The 22,248-nt window shown below is 41.5% G+C and overlaps 1 long non-coding RNA gene across 1 annotated transcript in view; it reads left to right on the top strand.

Annotated features, from left to right (window-relative positions):
- The window catches only part of LOC110675975, a 458,493-nt gene that overhangs the window by 72,908 nt on the left and 363,337 nt on the right, over positions 1 to 22,248 (top strand). Inside the window, exon 2 of the long non-coding RNA XR_002499962.1 lies at positions 469 to 1,572. This is a non-coding gene — a long non-coding RNA (uncharacterized LOC110675975). The remainder of the gene's footprint in view (positions 1 to 468; positions 1,573 to 22,248) is intronic.

A 22,248-nucleotide genomic window follows, 5' to 3' on the forward strand; every position in this document is an offset into this window, starting at 1 on the left:
CCGACGGCACTGAGTGGGGTTCTGGAAATTTCCTCCAGGTTTCTGGACATATTTCCATGTCATGCGGACATCAAAGTTGTGCTCTTTCCAAAGCTTTAATTTTATAGTTAATAGTGTTTTCAGATATTGGTCTACGTCTTCATAACTCACAAATTAACGAAGCCTTGAAACTGTTTCAACCTCATCACACATCCCCATCCAATCACACATCCAATCAATTGCTTTTATGGCATCTGTACTTACCTGCTCTCGAACTCAATTTATCAACGCACCCAACCTTCAGATTGGATTTTCCAGTTAAAATGCGACAAAATGAAAGCGAGACGAGAAGACCTTGCTCCGAAAGCTAGGCCGCCGGATTACCATTGCCGCCGTTTTCCATCCAGCTGAGAAAGGCCCCATTTATCCACCTTAATTGGCAGCGCAATCCAAACAAATCTCTTATTTTTATTTCCTTCTCCCCAGCAGCAGCAGCATCAACGGCGCTTTCGACTTCCATGTGACACATCCTGCCTCCTGGTGCTTCCGCCCTCACACCCTTCCAGTACAGTTGGTATTGTTCATGGGCGTTTGTGTTGTTCGATCAGCCCTCGATGTGCGGTACGACAATGGCGCAAGTGTCACCCAAAAATGAGAAAATAAATTAAAATTTTTAATCGATGTTTTCCTCGCTTTTCACCATCCCACCGGGCGTTGTCGTTGTCAGCGCAGTCATTTATTGTTGGTCGGAAAAATGAAATAAATGTAATAATAAAGAAGAGAAACGAGCGGGATAAAATAAAGTAAAAAAATTGCATAAGAATAGCCACATTGGTGCGTGAATAAATGTTTGTTCAAGTGGGCTTTTTTCCGATGAGCCGGATGGGAAGGCCTGAAGTCGGATTTCCATGCTAAAGGTCTGGAGATTGGCAGGGAAGGAGAAGTGGAGTGATGTCCGAGTTGTGAATAAAATGTGTCATCAGAAATAAAATTCCACTCGGGTTGTTTGTTTCCACTGGGGGGAAAATACAGGAAAAAAGTGGAGCTCCGAGTACAGCAAGCCGATTTGGTGCGAAAATATTGTGTTTCGGCTCAAGTGCGACGCGTGTTTTTTGAGTGTTCTACAAGTGTAACGAAAATAATTGGCGATCGTCATATTTCTCGCGTAAGGTGTCAGCAGTTTACAGTTTGATGAAGTGTGTGGTGGTAGAGTTGAACGTGGGCGTGTTTTCATGCTAAACCGATCCCGCTAGGGTTGTGTCAGGCTCTTCAGTGGGTCTTGGGGTCCCAAGTGAAGTGGAAATTCAGGTTCAGCTTCAACCAGGGTGGGCGAACGAGAAAGCCTTCAAAGTGGCCGCGTCCAAGAGATCCCGGGGCGCCTCGTCGGAAGGTCGCTTGAACACCGCAACGACGACCACGACCGACACCGGGACTGGGACCAGCCTGACCAACTCCCGCCAGGGCTCCGTCGATGGGGTAATGCAACGATGCGGTCTCTGCTCGATCATCTCCAGCCTGCTGCGGCGCGCCATGTGCGTCGGGTCCCGGCGTGGTAGCGGCGAGTCCTACTACCAGGAACTGGCAGAAACTAATGTAAGTACAACCATATACTTGTCGCCACTATTCAATTACTGTTACATTTTTTATGAGTACCTTTTTGATTACATCGTGTTTCAAACATTTTCCTATAGAAACAATTAACTGCTCTTGAAGTTTTAAGCCAATGTTCAGATTAGAGATGGGAAAAAAGAATTGAAGCCGTTCAAAAGATCCGAATCACTCAAAAGAATGAGCGAGAGTCGGTTCATTTGATCAGCACGGATCAGACAAAAAGTGACGATTATTTTCCCCCATTCTCCTTGGTTCGTTCCTCGGCTTTATTATAACGCTTAACATGTGCTTTGCTTTGCGCGCCACACCACACATGCGAGCAAAGTTTTCTGCTGCTCCGTGCTCTACGCGCTCTCAGTATACACAAACAAATTTGTCCCGCTGACTTGCACACAGGGCAAATCAGAAAGAAAACGTATCCACTATAGCAAAGCACATTCTGTTTTTACTTTTGGTTCGGGTAGGGGAAATCAGCCGAGTATGTATGTCGTGAGTTTCTGTAGATGAGCTTGAGCTTGAGCTTGATTGGCCGCCCGTGGATGCTACTCCAGTATCGCCAGATCAGCTGCACTTACACAAGAAACCAACTGAATGACTGCTTGGGACTAACAGACACCCTCAGTGTGTAAGTGCTGGTGATCTTCTATTTTTAGGCAACAATGGCGCCTGCCACGTCAGAATGCAGACCTACGCTCGTTCATGCGGAAGTGTATGGATTGGGGAAAAGGTATGGCAGAGAGGTTTGCTTCTGTGGTTAGCAGACTACCTATGTATCAGGCGTAAGGAAAGGCATGCGCGTGGAAGAATGGAAGCGTTAGGGAAACGGTTTCTTGTCCGTCTCTGGTTCTAGCATTTGCTATGAACGAATAGTTTGAATGTGATAGATTAAGAATGGAAGATAGAAGCAAGTGAGAGATAGATAATACAACTACAAAGTACGAGGAAAGGGACGGGCCTGGGATTGAACCCATGACCTTTAGCTTATGAAGCAGACGCGGTAGCCATTAGACCACCAACCCCGTCTTTGTCGTGAGTTTCTGTAGATGAATGTACGAAAAATGAGAGAGAGAAAGATACGAAAGGTACGACGCATGTCGCGCAACAGGGAGTAAACTCTTTCTTTGCGAGCAGCTGAGGATCCGTTCACTAAAATGAGCCATTTTGCCTATCTCTAGTTCAGATAGAACATTAAAGTAAGCTGCCGAGCAGAAAAAAATTGTTGCAGAATACCAAGCTAGAGTATTCCACACCAAATAATTTTCAATACTTGCCACCTGAATAAGGTATAATATCTACTACATTAAACTGATGCAAATTTTGAAATGTTTGCATCTGGGTGCTAGAGGCAGTTTAGTTAGCGCTCAACTTCCAAGCCGATCAGTCGATGGTTTCGAAAGAGCAGGTTTTGGAAGTCGTTCACGGACTATTTCGTACGATTTTTGTCAGTTTAATACATCGTCAAACCAAGCGTCGTGATAACATTCATCGCGTCGAAGTGTTCCGCGATGCCGCGCCGCGAAAATACCTTTCGCGTCGACTATTCACAGTTCCCGAAGCAACTTTCCCATGAAGAAATCCACAAATTCATTGGAAAAGAACTCGGTCTGTCGCGAGAGAACGTGCTTCTTCTTCAACCAAGCAGGCGGCTAGGATGTACGTTCGTGGAGGTCAGCAGCCTCGAACTCGCCCAGACGATCGTACAACGACACGACAATAAACACGAATTCGTGTTTGACAAAAAAGCCTACAAGCTACGCATAATGATGGAAGACGGAGCGGTAGAAGTAAGCTTGTTCGACCTTTCAAATGACGTAACCAACGAACAAATTTCCGATTTCCTCTCCGAATTCGGCGATGTTCTCCATATTCGTGATCTGCTATGGGATGAACGATCCGCTTTTGCTGGAGTGAAGACCGGTGTTCGCATCGTTCGGATGGTAGTGAAAAAAAACATCCCATCCCTCGTTACAATACATGGTGAAGACACGGCGGTGGGCTACAAGGGGCAGAGGCAAACCTGTTTGCACTGCCAAGAATACGTACACGTTGGCATACCGTGCGTTCAAAATAAAAAACTGCTCGTGCAGAAGCTCGTTGCAGATCAGTCGTACGCCAATGTCGCCAAACAACCGGCGAAGCCGAACAATGTCCCTCGAGCTAGAGCGGAATCCAATACACGTCCAACAAGTACACCATCGCAAACCATCAACAAGCATCCGAAAGGAACACGAGCTCCAACGACACCAAAAAATACGATGGCTCCTCCCGCTGCCATGGTCGGTAAGCAGAAGCCCTCCACAGGTGAACCTGTTATCCAGATGACACCGATTCCGATCGGTACTACTACTTCGCATCGTAAAAACGACGGCAACGAAACGGATAGCTCTCAAACATCCCAAGCATCTACCAGCAGTCGTCGGACGCGAAGCCAACGGTCTCCGCCGGGTAAAAAAATGCGACCGAACGAAGAATACTGCTCAGGTACCGAACACGACCCACAAACTAACGACGCTCAACAATAATGCAACACACTAGTATCAATATAGCAACAATCAACATTAACACGATAACCAACACTACTAAACTCGCCGCTCTTCGTACGTTTTTTCGAACAACCGACCTGGATATAGTATTTCTACAGGAGGTTGAAAACGAGCAACTTACCATGCCCGGTTATAACGTTGTCTGTAATGTGGACCATATGCGAAGAGGGACAGCGATCGCTCTCAAAGAACATATCCGATACTCTCATGTAGAGAAGAGCCTGGACGGAAGACTACTAGCTTTGCGTGTACACAACACAACCCTCTGTAACGTGTATGCTCCATCGGGTTCTGTTCATCGTGCCGAAAGAGAACGCTTCTTTAACTACACCGTTGCCTATTATCTACGACATCGCACCGATCATATCGTTCTCGGCGGCGATTTTAACTGCGTGCTGCGGCAGTGCGACGCAACTGGCAACAACTCCAGCCCCGCGCTACACGCAACTATTCAACAGCTTCGGCTACACGATGTGTGGCAACAACTGCGGCCGCGCGAAACAGAATACACTTACATCACACACAATTCTTCGTCCAGGCTCGATCGGCTCTATGTTAGCAGCGGTCTTCGTGAACAGCTGAGAGCAATTCATGTCCATGTGTGTTGCTTTTCTGACCACAAAGCGGTCACCGCCAGAATATGCCTTCCCCTCCCAGACCAAGCGCGCGGTAGGGGCTTCTGGTCTCTCCGCCCTCACCTCCTCACCGATGAAAATGTCCATGAGTTTCAAACACGATGGCAGTATTGGACTCGACAACGCCGCAACTTCCAATCATGGATGGAATGGTGGCTAGCAGTGGCAAAACCAAAAACAAAATCTTTTTTTCGATGGAAATCGAAAATCGCTTTCGACTGTTTCAATCGTGAGCAGCAACGGCTCTACGAAATGCTACAGCGGGCTTACGATGGATACCAAAACAATCCTGTCATGATCACCACCATCAACCAAATAAAGGCTCAGATGCTCCAACACCAGCGTAAGTTCTCCGAAATGTTTATGAGAATAAACGAAACATTCGTCGCCGGTGAGCCACTATCCGCTTTCCAACTGGGAGAGCGCACAAGGAAGCGAACGACTATCGAACAACTGCGGAACGAGAGAGAAGAAATAATCAACGATGATGCTGCGATACGGGATCACATGGTGCGTTATTTCACTGCTCTCTATGCACGCGAAGACGTAGAAGAAGAAGAACCCGGTCCATTTCACTGTGAAAGGGTTATCCCTGACCAAGATGCTGTTAATGCAACATGCATGGATGAAATCACAACAACCGAAATACTCTCTGCCATTCGTAGTAGTGCGTCGAAAAAATCTCCAGGTCCCGATGGTCTTCCAAAAGAATTCTATCTGCGGACATTCGACGTCATCCATCGAGAGCTTAATCTCATACTGAATGAAGCCCTCGGATCTAATATTCCGACTCAGTTCGTCGATGGCGTTGTAGTGCTAGTTAAAAAACGTGGAGCGGGAGACAGCGCACGATCGTACAGACCAATAAGTCTAATCAACTACGACTACAAAATACTTTCTCGAATATTGAAAAAACGGATGGAAAATGTGATGCGCTCTCATTCCGTTCTAACACAATCACAGAAATGCTCGAATGCCGGACGCAATATATTTCAAGCCACTCTCGCAGTAAAAGATAGAATTGCTCAGTTAAAGGGAAATCGGAGAAAGGGTAAACTGGTTGCATTCGATCTGGAACATGCTTTCGATCGTGTTGATCATCGTTTTTTGTTCAACACCATGCGATCTCTCGGTTTCAACACGCATCTGGTCGATCTTCTCTCACGAATAGCAACAGCCTCCTCTTCACGTCTTCTCATCAACGGTCATCTTTCCGCACCATTCCCGATCGAACGTTCGGTTCGGCAAGGAGATCCTCTCTCCATGCACTTGTTTGTGCTCTACCTGCACCCTCTTCTGCTAAGGCTGGAGCAAGTGTGTGGTGCCGATTTGGTAGTTGCCTATGCGGACGACATTAGTGCCCTTGTCACTAGTAACGACAAATTGAATGCCATGCGAGAATTGTTTACGCGCTTTGGACGCGTATCAGGAGCGCGCCTAAACGAAGCAAAAACAACAGCAATTGATGTCGGCCACATTGACACTCCCTTAACGGTGCCGTGGCTTCGTACTGAACACAACATCAAAATTCTTGGTGTGATTTTCTCGAACTCAATTCGAGAAATGGTTTCATTAAACTGGGACACCCTAGTAACAAACTTCTCGCGCCTTGTTTGGCTGCACTCTTTACGGAGTCTGTCGTTTCACCAAAAAGTAACGCTGCTAAATGTATTTTTATCATCGAAGATCTGGTATGTAGCCGCAAATCTGCTACCTACCTCGGCTCAAATCGCGAAACTCACATCAACTATGAGACGCTACCTGTTCCATGGACTTAGCGCTACAATTCCGATGCAGCAGTTAGCACGCAACAGAGAAGGGGGTGGAATAAACTTGCATTTGCCAACAATGAAATGCAAAGCACTATTAATCAACAGGCATATGCATGAACTTGACTTCCTACCGTATTATAAATCCTATCTACAAGCAAATACTCCTCAAGCCAATTCCATCGCAGATCTTCCATGCCTTAAGTTGCTTGTGAGTAACATCCCGAATCTTCCCTTCCAAATACGTCAAAATCCCTCGGCGTGTTTGATTCATCGTTTTTTCATCGATCGCACTGAAAGACCAAAGGTGGAAATAAATAATCCAGAGACCAATTGGCCTCGTGTCTGGAAAAACATTTCAAGCAGAAATCTATCATCCAATCATCGCAGCGATCTCTACGTATGGGTAAACCAAAAAGTCCCACATCGTAGACTACTCCACCGAATTCGACGTGCAGATGGGGAACAATGCACCCACTGTGGTACACAAGTTGAAACCATTCAACACAAATTTTTCGACTGCCCCCGAGTGAGAGCAGCTAACGAACTATTTCGACAAAAACTGCAGCGTTTGACTGGCGGACGCACATTGCAAACTGAGGAACTATTACGACCAGCGTTAGAAATGATTGCGACGACAACGAGAACAACAATACTAAAGATTCTTGTTATCTACACTACCTTCATTATTAACTCTAATGATAGGATAGATGTTAATGAACTAGCATTCAATTTTGAAGTCGGAGTTTGAATAATTATGTTAATAATTTTAGCTAAGCTTAAACGACAATAAACGTACTTTTATATACATAAAAAAAAAAAAAAAATACTTGCCACCTGAATAAGGTATAATATCTACATTAAACTGATGCAAATTTTGAAATGTTTGCATCTGGGTGCTAGAGGATTTTGCATATTTAGCTTAGTTTGCTTTTTCTGAAGAACCTGTCTTGCTGAAAAACTATTTGCCAATGTTCATCTAAATTGTCTCTAACAAAAGGTACAGGTTTTTCTTCAAAATTTTCGTATAGACCACAGTATTTGCGTTTTATCAGACATTGACGAATAATGAAGGTATATCAAATCCATGAGATGCAAATGACCCAAGACCATGACCCAGACAAAATATGTTACTATGACCTTGAAAAACATGCTCCTCCTCTACCCGAACAAACTGATATTAGCAATGATTTTACGATTTTTTTGATTCCTCAAGAAAAAACCTTTGAACTTCTTTTCTTTAGTATATTAACAAGCTTATTGAAAAAATGACTAAAATTGTACTTTTTTTGCGAAGTCATGTCAGAATATGCTATCTGTAGTAATTAGCAATGACATTTATCAGCGGAACTAATGGAAAATATCGCTTGTGCGTGCCTAAATAGTGTTAACTTGTATTGCATGGTACGTAAGTTTTATGTTAAGCAAAATATTCCACGTAAAAAAAATGAAATGACGTAAGTTTGATAGTATTTAAACTTAAAACTACGACATTTTTGTAAAGTTACGTCCAATATGACTGAAAATCCTAATAATTTTCAGTTCAATGTAAAATTTTCCATCCGCCATTTGTAACTTAAATTTACGTCATTTAACTTGCTCAAATATGTCGGGCACGTATGATGTAAATTCGAATGATTTTTTCTACGTTTGTATGTTTTTTTTTCCTAATAATTCTATGATTATGAGGAAAGAATACACAGCCAACTTTATTTATTACCTCAAAACAACATTGAAGAAGGGGGATAAGATATTTCATATAAAGGCATTCCACATTAGAACGGTGAATTTTTTCCATACATTTTGTATGGGCTGATATATATAGGAAAACGTGATTTTCATAGACAGTATATGAAAAAATAGCTAAAAAGTGGAAAAAATCAAAATTTCACCGATGAAATATTTTAAAACCTTTCGATTATGAAAATATAACCCAATTACTGAACTCTAGCGGAAAAAAATCAGAGGTACATTCGATTAAATTTCGGTTTAGAAATAGCGTGCATCAATTCACCCACAGAGAAAAAAACTGGGTTGGAGAATGCAAGAAAATTAACTTTTATACAACGTAAGGCAACGTCTATTTATTACGTAACGCTAAAATTGGAAATTTTCGACCCCCTCCCCATCCTCTGTAACGCTTTTTGTATGGAAAATTTCAATTTTTTGTATGAGCCGTAACGCTTGAGCTGCCTAAGCGAAGGATGTCGTAAATTGGCAATATGTAGACGAAATCGTGAAAGCTCAACAAATCCCTAACAGAAACATAAGGTTGCTAACCTTGGGCCGCAAGAATGCCAAAAGTTGCGCTCTGGAGGCGTTTATATCTGAGCACTGTCAAATTACTTGATCGATGTCATCATAATCGGAATTACACCCATTACAAACATTGCTCATCGCGAGGTTAATCCTATGCAAACGTGCATCTAGAGAGTAAGGACTGGACATAAGTTTAAGTTACTGGACATCGCTTTGCCAATCGTGAAGAGAACTCTAGTGCGTCAGAGTGAAAAAAATATCGTGTGAAATTCTTCCATAAATCTCATCTTTCTCAGCGCCCACCTTTGTCCGCCTTCTTATTGCAATAAATTAAGCGATGTGAGGGGACCCATACAAAGGTAATATTGTTTGATATTTCTACCTTGCTCTCTTATTTTTGTGAAAAAGTAAGATGATTGCTTTACAGGTTATCTCGAAGCGCCTCAATAGAACTGAGGCCATTCGAGAAGATGAAGAAGTGGTCAGCAGCGGGCATGTGGGACATCATCCCCAAAGCAAAGTTGATTGCTGCTAGCTCAGCAACATGAAATCGAGCAAGGCACCGGATGTTTTCGGAAGGTGGAAGAGATTTCATTGAAGACACCGAAACCTTGTTCAAGATGTTATCAGAAGGACATATGTATGTATGTATGTATGTAGGTAGCCACCAATCCTTGCTTGAGTCTTGCTCTGCATGCGACTCCACTCAACAGTAAGATCAAATTTTACTACCAATCTGCATTCAACATATCGCTGTATGAAGGGCCTAAAGGGGGGTGGCGAACCCGTAAGTAGAAACACTTACGCGTACCCCCGGGAAATAGAGAATCTCCTTCCAGCCATATGATCCAACAGATTGAGTATCAGAATTTGCAATACTTGTCGAGCTTTCCACGGAAAGGTTTATTAGAAGAAGGACTTATATGTGCAAAAGAGACTTGTGCATATTTTCTATGATGAAAATCGATATACAACGCGAGAGTATACATTTTATTATGCACTAATACGTAATCTTATTTGACTTGGCTTGCAAAGCCTTGTATCGTTGGTAGTTCGACTGTAGTTCCTTGTTGGTGATATATTTGCTTTTCAGTCTTGACAAAATTAAAAACTGTTATTTTATTTTGTCAAGACTGAAAAGCCAATATGCAAAGCCTGGTACCGTAAAATGGGGTGAAGTTGATCACTTTCGAGCGATTCTATTCTGTAACTCCTATTAGAATGCATGTATTATTATCCATATATTTTTAAAACATGAACTGTCTGGATACCTATCGAATTATACAAACTAAATTTCGACGAAATGTTCATTTAAAAATAAAAATATATTTTAAAAATCAAAAAGTGGAGTTTTTGATTCCGGGGTGAAGTTGATCAATTATTGCGATAAGTTTACTAAAATAAAGAGATATGCTATTCACTAAATTTGGGGTCACTGAATCTGGATCAATTATCAAAAATCTTCCAACTTTATGATATATCGGTCAATTTTAAATTTGAATGTTGTTAATTATAAAACACACCACATTAAACGCCTAAAGGTATGCAATTTTCTTTGAAACTAGCGACTCACGCACATAAAAACACATTTTTTACTCAGAAAATGATTGTTTATCCACAGTGCAAACTCAAAGCTGGATTCACAGAATATATCTGGAATGTAAGAAACAGTTTAATTAAATGGTGTTTTTATAAGGCCTTTTCAATAGTCAATTGTTTGAAGAAGAACCCTTCAACAATTCATCAAAATATTCATAAAAAATCAGTTTTTCCATGGTATAATTATCTTGAATGTCAAACCAAACTTTGGAACATCAAGAGTAGCCATCAGGTAATACGACGTCACAGAAATGGTGCTGAATTAAATCGAATCATAGCTCTCTTGATAGTATATATATGTGGGTACATGAGTGATCAACTTCTCCCCACTGATCAACTATACCCTGAATTACGGTACTTACATTTCCGGAGAACCATAATGTGCATATTAGCTGAGATTTCCTCGCTGTCTCTTCAACGATAACCAGCCGCTTCTAACACGAGCATATATGCTGTTGTATTCCGGTCCTAACATTGAGAACAGACGCTCAAGTTTGCAAAGCAACCCCTTCTTTCTTCTCAACAAACAGTTGGGTATTTTAATTTAAACATTTTTTGAGTTTTATTTACTAAATTTTTACCTTGCATTTTAAATTCTTCAAAATTTACACTGAATAATATGATTAATATTCTAAGCATTGTATCGACCAAAACTTTAAACCAGTACGGCATTTGAACTCTAATCTCATATTTTTGAGGAGTTCTAGTAACCCCAAACTATTGCAAGATGATTTAAATCACTGAATCGGAAAAGTTTTCAGATTTTTTAGCCAAATTACTCCGTTTTAATGCCGTAGTGGTTTAAAATTTTAATCAATGCAATCCAGCTTTTTACGCTAGCTTACCATATATTTTGAATCACCCCCTTGTTTTTCTTGCCTATACTATAATTTATTTAAAGTTCAACCGAAGCAAGCTTTGTAGTGAGTTTTAATGTTGACTATGTGTTAATGTCAGAAATTTTCACATTTGTGTTCAGAAAATCCAAATAGGATAATTGTTTTTCATTAACTTAATATTCTTCATTTCTTTTTAGGTAGATAAGCTTACTAAGCTACAGTTTAAGCTAGCTCACCAAGGCGTATTGAAGAAATAACGTTATGCCGATTTGAAAAAAAAAAAAAACGATTCCACCCCATTACCCCGAATGCCATTTCCCCGAATGCCATCACTCTGAATGTATCATTAACCCGAATTCCATCACCACGAATGCTATTTCCCCGAATTTACAATTATCTTGCCATGATGATATTGATGACATTTCCCCATGATATTGGAATTCGGGGTAATGCCATTCGGGGTGATGGGTCGTTCGGGGTTTTGGAATTTGGGGTAATGGCTTTCGGATTAATGACATTCGGGGTAATGGGGTAGAATAAAAAAAAACAGTTTTCATGAGATCATTTCACCGAAATACATTGAGCTCCACTCTTGTAAAATAATTGCTGTACCGCAATAGATCGAAAATCATTCAAATGCTACCATTTATTCATCAAAACCAAGCTGAAGATTCAAATTTATTAGTAATCACTATTGTAGAAGCACATTAATTGAAAACTTCTGTTAATCATATAATGTATGGTGATTGGATTAGCCAAGGTTCAAATTAACGTTTAACCCAAGACATATAATAGGGTAACATAAATCTAAATCAATTTCCCTTAATCTCGGTTTGTCTCTATTTTCGTTTAAACTTAAATCATACTAAATGAAAGGCGATAAATACGTTTAACTGTGCATATAATATTTGTTTCGCATAGGAAGATGTACCTAATGCCTTTAATTTATAAAAATTCGGCGTCTGCAATTAACAACAAGTGCCTTGCAACAAAAGTGGATTCTTTCAAGTCGAGGAGAATCTATTTAGTTGCAATTCTTAAAACTTTTCCAAAATCAAGGGAAAATTTCTATACAGCCGCCCGTATAAATAAAAAAAGTGCTAATAATAATGAATGATAACGAGGAATTCCTTCCATTGTGTATCTAAAAGGAAATAAATGAAATTTAGTTAAAAGAAATAAAGTTAACGAATAAATATTTTAATACGAAACATAAATTGGTTGGTGAAAATTCTTGACAGCAGTGGTGGAAAAGTTCGCATCACGAAATCATCACGTGTCAAAAGAAGTAGCAACAAGCTTGGGAACAAGGTATCTAGAAGGTAGGTAGTCCAATGTGTCAGATTTTCCATTCCACCATTTTGAAATGCCAAGTGACAGCTGTGAGTTTGTTTTGGTTGTTTGGATATCAGGTTTGGATATCAAGGCGTGACAAAGTAGGCATGGAATGTTTCGTTTACACCAATAAAGTTACAAGATTACATGCAGTGTCAAGTTTGTAATCAATTTTTCTGTGACTCAAAACACCGGAATTCCGCGGAATACTACATTATCGACGAAAATTTGATTCGCGACAAACCAGCTCGTCAATGCTGGAGAAAATTTTCACTTCACTGTATTTATGTTTGTTGGAGTAAACATTTCCTAACAACCCCATAGAAACGGTAGAGTGAAAACAATGTACACAAACCCGCCAGCCAGCCAACTCGCCAGCTGTCACTTCCACCTTCCTCGCAGCTAACCACACCGCGCACCCACTGACTGCTTAGATCGGTAAACCTGTCATTATAAAAACCTTGCTTGGGAACGTTTACTCGCGAGTTACCGAGCAAGGTGTGATTTATTATGGTTTTGACAGACAAAATAATTGTATAGCCATCAAGTCGACAGTAAACTACTAGTTTTTTGTCTAAAATCCTTGGCAACCATAAATTTCGGAGGGGAAACAGCTTTTTTCTCAAAAGCACAATATGACTCTGAGCAGCTCCAAATACGTTCGCGAATCATTTTTACGACAGATGCGAGTAAACCAGCGCTCTGACGCTCGGGAGCGTTAGGTTTTGTTGTTGTTCCTGTTCAGCAGAACTGTGCGCCACTTTCCATCACTGCTTGACAGTCGATTCAACCAGAATGAATCTAGATAAGAGTGGCGTCAATGTCAAAATTGGAACAGCGGTGAACTGTCATTGCCATACAAATCCGCGTTCCAATCGAGCTGGAAAAAACTGGAACATGACGTCACTCTTGTTTATGGGCACTCTAGAGTCAACGAACCACGAATCACTGCCTACTAAGACCTAGCTATAGAATCTGTAGGCAAGAAATCTCAAATTCGAATCACCCCCTGTTGTTTCATAGCCAGTGTAAAAAGCTAGATATGTACTGAGAAAATTAGCCATATTTTTTCAGTGTAATTTTTGAAAGATGTCGCAATTAAGTAAAAATTTAGGAACAGGCCTGTGTTGGTAGCAAAGCTTAAAGCTTTGAGCCAACCCTTCTCCAGATGACGCCTGTTTGTTTATTATTTACTTGGTAACGACGTGATTTTCCATCTAGTAGGGAGCCGGATCCTATTCTTGGCACTTTTGATTCACTTCATCAGTGGGGTTTTTTGAAAGCTACAAAGCTCATATTTGGCCACAATATGCGTCCTATGGACATGCTACTTATTGCAAAGTTTCAGAAAATTCGGCCGAGAAAAACCCCCCATGCCGAAGTGAATCTTGGAAGTGCCCAAGTGGTTCTGCACCCTATTTATTAGAAATTTGTTCTACGCCTCGATGGTCCCTTCGATATCGAGATGTGGAGAGACGACTGTATCAAAATATCCTCGATGTAACCTCATTGCCTTTCGAATGCACCGTAGGGTAATTTGCCCATTATTGCGGTATTCCCTATTATTGCGGTATAAGAATTAAACCCTCATTATAAATCGAAAACTCTATTTTCTATGGATATTATTGATGACGATGAAAGCTTATAGTATTCCCAAGCTGTACCAGATAAATGCTTTGAAAATAAAATGATTTTGATCGTTGGAAGAACAGTTTTAAATGATGCATCAAGGAAAGCCTATATTTTTAACCAGCCCCTCTATCTACGGACGGGTTTTCGTAAGCGTGAATTTTTAACTTTAGAACCAAAACAATTATATGCAGCTGGTATATCAGTTCAGTATGGATGTGGTTACATGACAGATATTGAATTTTGAATAAAAGTTATATATTTTTGAGAAAAAACATATACCGCAATAATAGGACAATGAAAATAGCTTTTTGCCTATTATTGCGGTATCTGTAAATCACATTCAAAAAATCGACGTTTCAATATTAATTTTAAATGTTATTGCTGGATACATCAATTATATTATTAGGATACTATTTTGTGACATATTTTTTTGTCATTCATACATTTATTTAATCAAACAAAAGATTTCTCTTTATGTTTACCCTGTAGTTGCTCCTTTGCGTCTTTTATTTATAAATATATCGTTAATATACACAATGTTTTACCGAAAAATCACGTAGACTGATTGAAAATCGCAACACATGCCAAAAATGCATTAAAAAACTAATATACAAGATGATCGCAAGAAAACAATCTTTTAAAATTGCATTAGATTAATGAAAACTAGTGAAACAAATTTTTAAAAGCATCAACATTGTGATTATACTTAAGTCAAAAAAATCATTCCTTATACAGCGACTAGTGGTCTCAGATGGAAGAACCTTGTCGTTTTACGTTAACATTATCCAGCTACGACGGAAGAGGAGACGAAACCGGCAGAAAATCATTCGATTCTGTTGATTAGTTGTTGAATCGTGACATAAAGTAATGAATTAGTTTTCTTTACAGATCTGTTCAAAGTCACACAAATTGACAGTACCGTGCAGTGTCATTAACATGGAGGGTGCATAATTTCAATGCTAGAACATTGTGTGGCATTGAATGTATACTGAATACAATAAAATCTATGATTTTTGGTATACCGCAATAATAGGACGGCACTACCGTAATAATAGGATGAAATACCGCAATAATAGGACATAGGAAGCGCTTCAGATTTATGTTAAAAAATGTACGTTTGATTCGAAAATTTACTTTTTTACTTCACAATACTCCAGATAAAGGATAGTTTTAACACTTCACATTGCAATATACTATAATATTTAGGTTTTGGACCCTGAAATACGATTTGAATTTCAACACCGTGCTTAAGTCCTCCATAATAGGACGGTTACCCTATAGAGTTTCAGTTCGACCGTGCAATCACAGAGAATGGACACAACACTTTCGTATGGCTTTTTATGGATGAGCCCAAACTTTTGCACGGGAGTGTAGTGTGGAAAGTACTCCATGTCCTGAAAAATGGAGAAAAAAATCCTTGACAGGTTGAGACAGGTGAATCCACAACCCTTAGCATGGTCTAGCTGAGAAGCTGCGCTTTTATAGCTGCGTCTATCAAGGCGCTTCATTTGCCACAACATAAAAAAACCTACGACGATCTTTTGTGAGGAAATCAAACAATATAATTGTTTCACATTGCTAAAACGTATTCCACAACGTTCTGAAATAATCATTCTATTCTGATATGGGTCATTCCATAGATCCAATACCTTATTAATTGCCTATCGGTATGAATTTCACCCTGTCCGACCGTACAGTTCTAGGGAAGTCGTTATTTTTAGCAAACACTTGACCATTCCTCACTCCAGCAAACGTTCAACCATTCAATCAGTAGAATACAGCGGTTCTTTGCTGGATTCAGAAACACGCCCTGGTCCTCGTTCGGTTGTTCGCCTTCGTCGTTCTGATTGGTATGATACAGGGAATCATTTTTCATTTCATTCCTTCTTCGCTTTGCTTTGCTACGACAAGGCTTTCACAACGAATGACGGCTTGTTGAAGAAAAGCTCACAGATCCATCCTGTAGGAGAGATCTGTGGGCTCTTCTGTAGTTTAGTGGTTACGTTCGCGCCTACCGAGCAAAGCTACGCCGAAGGTGTCTGGGTTCGATTTCCGGTCAGTTCAGAATCTTTTAGTTATGAAAATTTCCTTGTCTGCTCTCAGTTAATAACTCAAGTGCTCATTGACCACTAGGCTGAAAATCAGGCACTGTTCCAGTGGGTATGTAATATCAAGAAGAAAAATGAGATATCTGTGCATGGCAGGGATTGCGATATCTGTGCCCAATCGGAACGACATACATACATATCTGTGAAATGTGGAATGACAATAATGATCCCCTCACAAGCTGCATGTCAACCCAAAGCACGAGATACGATGGAAAATTCAATCATCGTGGTAAAGCCGATGCAAATTGAAGGAATAAAAAGGATACTTGGTGTGGAAGGCTCATCACTCAGTTGTTTCGGGAGAAGAGGGTGTGTGCCATGTGATTAAGGTAACGAACAGCAGCAAGTGTGGGAAATTGAGGTATACCTTCTTGGAGTAAATTTGCTCCGTAACAAATGAAAGGTGATACAGTGGGTGTGGTGTGATATATTGGCTGATATATTCATTTAAATATTTTGTTGATACCAAGGATCCATCAATATAAAAACCAAGCTATAAAACCAGTTTTTCAATTATCCCTCACCTTCCAATTTGTCAAAAACAAACTTGTGTCTGTTTCCATCCATGTGTATGGTTTCCAGATACTAAAAGCTTATTTTCTCTTTGCAATTGGTTGTGGAAATGATCCTTTCTTAATACTAATTCAGTCTACCTTCTCTAAGTCCATGACAAAACCTATGAAAGTTTGAACGAAATTTCAAATTGATTTTACTAACTCAATAAACCTCGGACTTGGAAAGCTATTGAATATGCCTCAAGTACAAAACCAATCAAGCGAGATTCCTCATTTGGATGTCATAATCCTTCAGCAACAAATTGCTTTCGCCGAACCCTTTTCCCAATTTGTAGCACAATAAGTGCTCGAAACTGTTGATCCATCGTTGGGTTTTTGGCCGCAGCAACAGAATAGCAAAAAGGACGATCCGGGTCTATTTGCTGTCACCCTCATGAGCGAAATACAGTTCACTGATCCAAACACCAAATTTCGGTGCTCGCCCGATTTCGGTGCCCCATCCTTTCACAGACTTGAAGATTAGATCGCTCAATATTGTCCAACCCGCACGCACCCCCATCGCACCCGGAGAAAGAGACGGTTCCAACAACTCCTCCACGACGACTGACGGCTAAGACTTTGCTACAATATTTATTTACAATGTGTAAATATGCATAACGTCCGATAAACTAAAACAAACATCAAACTTGGGAATTAAACTGGTGACTGGCCAACGGAACGTAACGTAAAACGATGGTACCTAACCCGGTTTGATTCGGTTCTCGACTCGAGTCCCCGGTATCTTTATATCACTCAATCCAAAGCTACTACATAAGGACTGTGTTGAAAAGTTATTAGCAATATATTCAGCTAGATGTTTGAGAAGCTAGTTTGAAATAGCATTGGCAGAGCCAATTAAATGAAATTGGTTCCGCCAATGCTGGCGCTTAAGCCTACCAAATAAATGAAAAAGTAAAAAACAGACATATCTAACTGCTCCAGTTTGTTTTAGCATCTCCTGTCGTCAATTTCGGACAGCTTGATTGGTCATCTTTGAAATTTTTGCACAAGGTATTACATATGTAAAAATGCAGAATGATCTTTAAGAACAATTTGCTATATTGTATATTGTGCTATCATTACACAGCGTAACAAAAATGACATTTTTGCGTGTCTCCAGGATCAAATTATGTGTCTCTTGTGGATTTGGGATTGCTGTATCTGATGTCGTTCTCAGAAATGTTCCAGCACGTCACAATTTTTAACTTAGTTGTATAAAATACTGTTTTCACTGATGTTCACATGAAATTCAAAGTGTGATTTATCAAACTTTTTTGTGATCTTATCCACTAAGAATGCAATATATGACTTAAACTCTCATTTCAGATATAATTTGATTGAAAATACACGATTTAATTTAGATTAAGGTACCCCGGGGCAAGTGATAATCCGGGGTAAGTGGGGCGTTTCGTCATAGCTCAACTAGGAAAAGTTTTCATGGGGGTATTCTTCTAGAAAGTTGAAGATACAATGACAAGGAATGTATTTAGTACTAAACATATTGTTATTTTTATTACCATGTGGTTCATGTAACAGTTGTCAGTTCAGCGCCATTTTCAACTTGCATGATAATTTGTGAAACGTTTCACGTCTTGCATTGACTCGCAAAAAATAAATGTGTTTAAATCGAATTTTCATCAGTAAGCTATAATTTTAAGTATTATTACAAGCTGCTAACGATAAACCAGTATTTTGTTTTCATTTCATATGAAATTTTCGATGGTCTATCTTACCCCAAAATATATTTGTACCTGGGGTAAGTGGGACCTATCAAAACAAAAACCAGAATAAAAACTTTTCGTACACGTTTCATACATTTTCCTAGAGAGTAGCATTAAAACATTCAAACAAATGATTTTTTAAAAAAAAAAAAGATCATCCTCAAATTACGTAATTGCGTAAGAGGGAGAAGAAAAGTGTTTTTATTCTTCATTTTTTAATTTATTTTTTATTTTTGAAATACGACTTCAAAATTGAACACACAGCTGATAACGATTACTTTTCTATTTTATTTGAACTTTATTTGTTATTTCTACCAAATTAAATAGTGATGGAAAAGAATTCCATCCCATAAGGTGGTTTTTTTTGCCATGCATATAAATAATAACAAAACATATTTATAATTTCGTCAATTATTGATTGTTTATGTACTTCACTTATTTGGCTTTACATCAATTATCTTGATAAAGCCTCGCCAACAATATTACGCCAATTCACTCGGTTCATGGCCGCTTCTCTCCATCCTCGACTGTGACCCATGCTCTCCAGGTCCTGGTGCACCTGGTCAATCCACCTAGCTCGCTGTGCCCCACGCCTTCTTGTTCCGACCGGATTCGTAGCGAACACCATCTTTACAGGGTTGTTGTCCGGCATTCTTGCAACATGCCCTGCCCAGCGTATCCTTCCAGCCTTAGCTACCTTCACGATACTGGGTTCGCCGTAGAGTTGAGCGAGCTCGTAGTTCATCCTTCGCCGCCACACGCCGTTCTCCTGCACGCCGCCGAAGATCGTCCTTAGCAGTCGGCGTTCGAAAACCCCAAGAGCTTGCAAGTCCTCCTCGAGCATAGTCCACGCCTCATGCCCATAGAGGACTACCGGTCTTATGAGCGTTTTGTACATCGTGCATTTGGTGCGGGGGTGAATCTTTCTTGACCGCAGTTTGTTCTGGAGCCCATAGTAGGCACGACTTCCGCTGATGATGCGCCTTCGTATTTCCCGACTAACATTGTTGTCAGCCGTCAACAAGGATTCGAGGTAGACGAACTCGTCCACCACCTCGAAGGTATCCCCGTCTATCGTGACACTGCTTCCTAGGCGGGCCCTGTCGCGCTCAGTTCCGCCAACCAGCATGTACTTTGTTTTCGACGCATTCACCATTAGCCCAACTCTTGTTGCTTCGCGTTTCAGGCGGGTGAACAAATCTGCCACCGTTTCAAATTTTCTCCCAATAATATCCATGTCGTCCGCAAAGCAAACAAATTGTTCGGATCTCGTGAAAATCGTGCCTCGGCTGTTAAGTCCGGCTCTCCGCATAACATGCGCAATATTGAACAACAGGCACGAAAGTCCATCGCCCTGTCGTAGTCCCCGCCGAAACTCGAATGAACTGCAGTGTGCGCCCGAGATCTTCACGCAGTTTTGCACACCGTCCGTCGTTGCTCTGATCAATCTTGGGAGCTTCCCGGCAAAGCTGTTCTCGTCCATGATTTTCCATAGCTCTACGCAGTCGATACTATCGTATGCCGCCTTGAAATCGATGAACAAATGGTGCGTAGGGACATGGTACTCACGGCATTTCTGGAGGATTTGCCGCACGGAAAAGATCTGGTCCGTTGTCGAGCGACCGTCGATGAAACCTGCTTGATAACTTCCCACGAACTCGTTTGCTATAGGTGGTAGACGACGGAAGAGAATCTGGGATAGCACTTTGTAGGCGGCGTTTAGGATGGTGATTGCACGATGATTTTCACACTCCAGTTTGTCGCCCTTTTTGTAGATAGGGCATATAACGTCTTGCTTCCACTCCTCCGGTAGTTGTTCCGTTTCCCAGATTCTGACTATCAGCCGATGCAGACAAGCGGCCAACCTGTCCGGGCCCATCTTGATGAGTTCGGCTCCTTGCCAGTGGTCTTGTTGTTCTTGAGCTGTTGAATGGCATCCTTAACTTCCCCCATCGTGGGAGCTGGTTGGTTTCCGCTGTCCGCTGTGCTGACGTAGCCATCGCCTTCGTTATCTTGACCTTCTGTGCCTGTGTTCTCTGCCCCATTCAGGTGTTCATCGTAGTACTGCTTCCACCTTTCGATCACCTCGTGTCCGTCCGTCAAGATGCTCCCATCCTTATCCCGACACATTTCAGCTCGCGACACGAAGCCTTTGCGGGATGTGTTGAGCTTCTGATAGAACTTCCGCGTTTCTCGAGAACGGTACAGCAACTCCATCTCTTGGCATTGCACCTCTTCCAGGTGGCGCTTTTTGTCTCGGAATAGGCGGGTTTGCTGTTTCCGCTTCAGTCTGTATCGTTCCACGTTTTGCCGCGTACCATGCTGCAGCATTGCAGCCCGCGCTGCATTCTTCTCCTCTAAAACCTCTTGGCACTCCTCGTCGAACCAATCGTTTCTTGAGCTCCGTTCCACATATTCGACAATGCTTTCGGCAGCGTCGTTAATGGCTGCTTTGACAGTCCTCCAGCAGTCCTCAAGAGGGGCCCTATCGAGCTCGCCCTCATCCGGCAACGCTGCCTCAAGATGCTGCGCGTACGCATTGGCGACATCCGGTTGTTTCAGTCGCTCGAGATTGTACCGGGGCAGGCGTCGGTACCGTACATCATTGATGACGGATAGTTTTGGGCGCAGTTTCACCATCACCAGGTAGTGGTCAGAGTCAATGTTAGCGCCACGATAGGTTCTGACGTCAGTTATGTCGGACAAGTGCCGTCCATCGATTAAAACGTGGTCGATTTGCGATTCTGTCTGCTGAGGTGATTTCCAGGTGTACCGATACGGGAGGCTGTGCTGGAAATAGGTGCTACGAATGGCCATATTCTTGGAGGCAGCAAATCTATCAGTCGTAGGCCGTTCTCGTTCGTCAGCCGATGGGCGCTGAACTTTCCAATCATCAGTGTGAACTCCTCCTCCTGGCCAACCTGAGCGTTCAAATCTTCTATGATGATCTTGACGTCGTGGCTTGGGCAGCGGTCGTACTCGCGTTCGAGCTGCGCGTAAAATGCGTCCTTGTCATCATCAGTGCTCACGGAGTGTGGGCTATGCACGTTGATTATGCTGAAGTTAAAGAATCGGCCTTTGATTCTTAACTTGCACATTCGTTCGTTGATCGGCCACCACCCGATCACACGCCTTTGCATATCACCCATCACTATGAAAGCTGTTGCCAGCTCGCGTGTGTTGCCGCAGCTCTGGTAGATGGTACGATTACCTCTAAACTTTCGCACCAATGATCCTGTCCAGCACACCTCCTGTAGCGCTACGATGTCGAAACCGCGGGTCGTCAGTACATCGGAGAGTATGCGAGTACTTCCAATGAAGTTGAGAGATATGCAGTTCCACGTACCAAGTTTCCAATCGCTAGTCCCTTTTCGTCGATGTGGTCTTCGCCGATTGTTCCGGTCCGTATTCCAGGGTGGCCACCGAACCGGGAAAAACGGGAAAAGCGGGAAAAAGACGGGAATTTGGATCCACCGGGAAAAAGACGGGAAAAACCGGGAATTTGAGACGATCACCGGGAAAATCGTATTGAACGAACATCTTCAAGCAGTAATCTACAAACCAACCTCCAAAATAAGATATAGAAATTAGTTATGTTTAATGATATTTCCATGAGGCATCCGCAGTTTTGAACCAGTTGCTTTCAAACATTCATGATTCAATT

The sequence above is a fragment of the Aedes aegypti genome, chromosome 2 (assembly GCF_002204515.2).
Source record: "Aedes aegypti strain LVP_AGWG chromosome 2, AaegL5.0 Primary Assembly, whole genome shotgun sequence".
In the NCBI taxonomy this organism is placed as follows: Eukaryota; Metazoa; Arthropoda; class Insecta; order Diptera; family Culicidae; genus Aedes; species Aedes aegypti.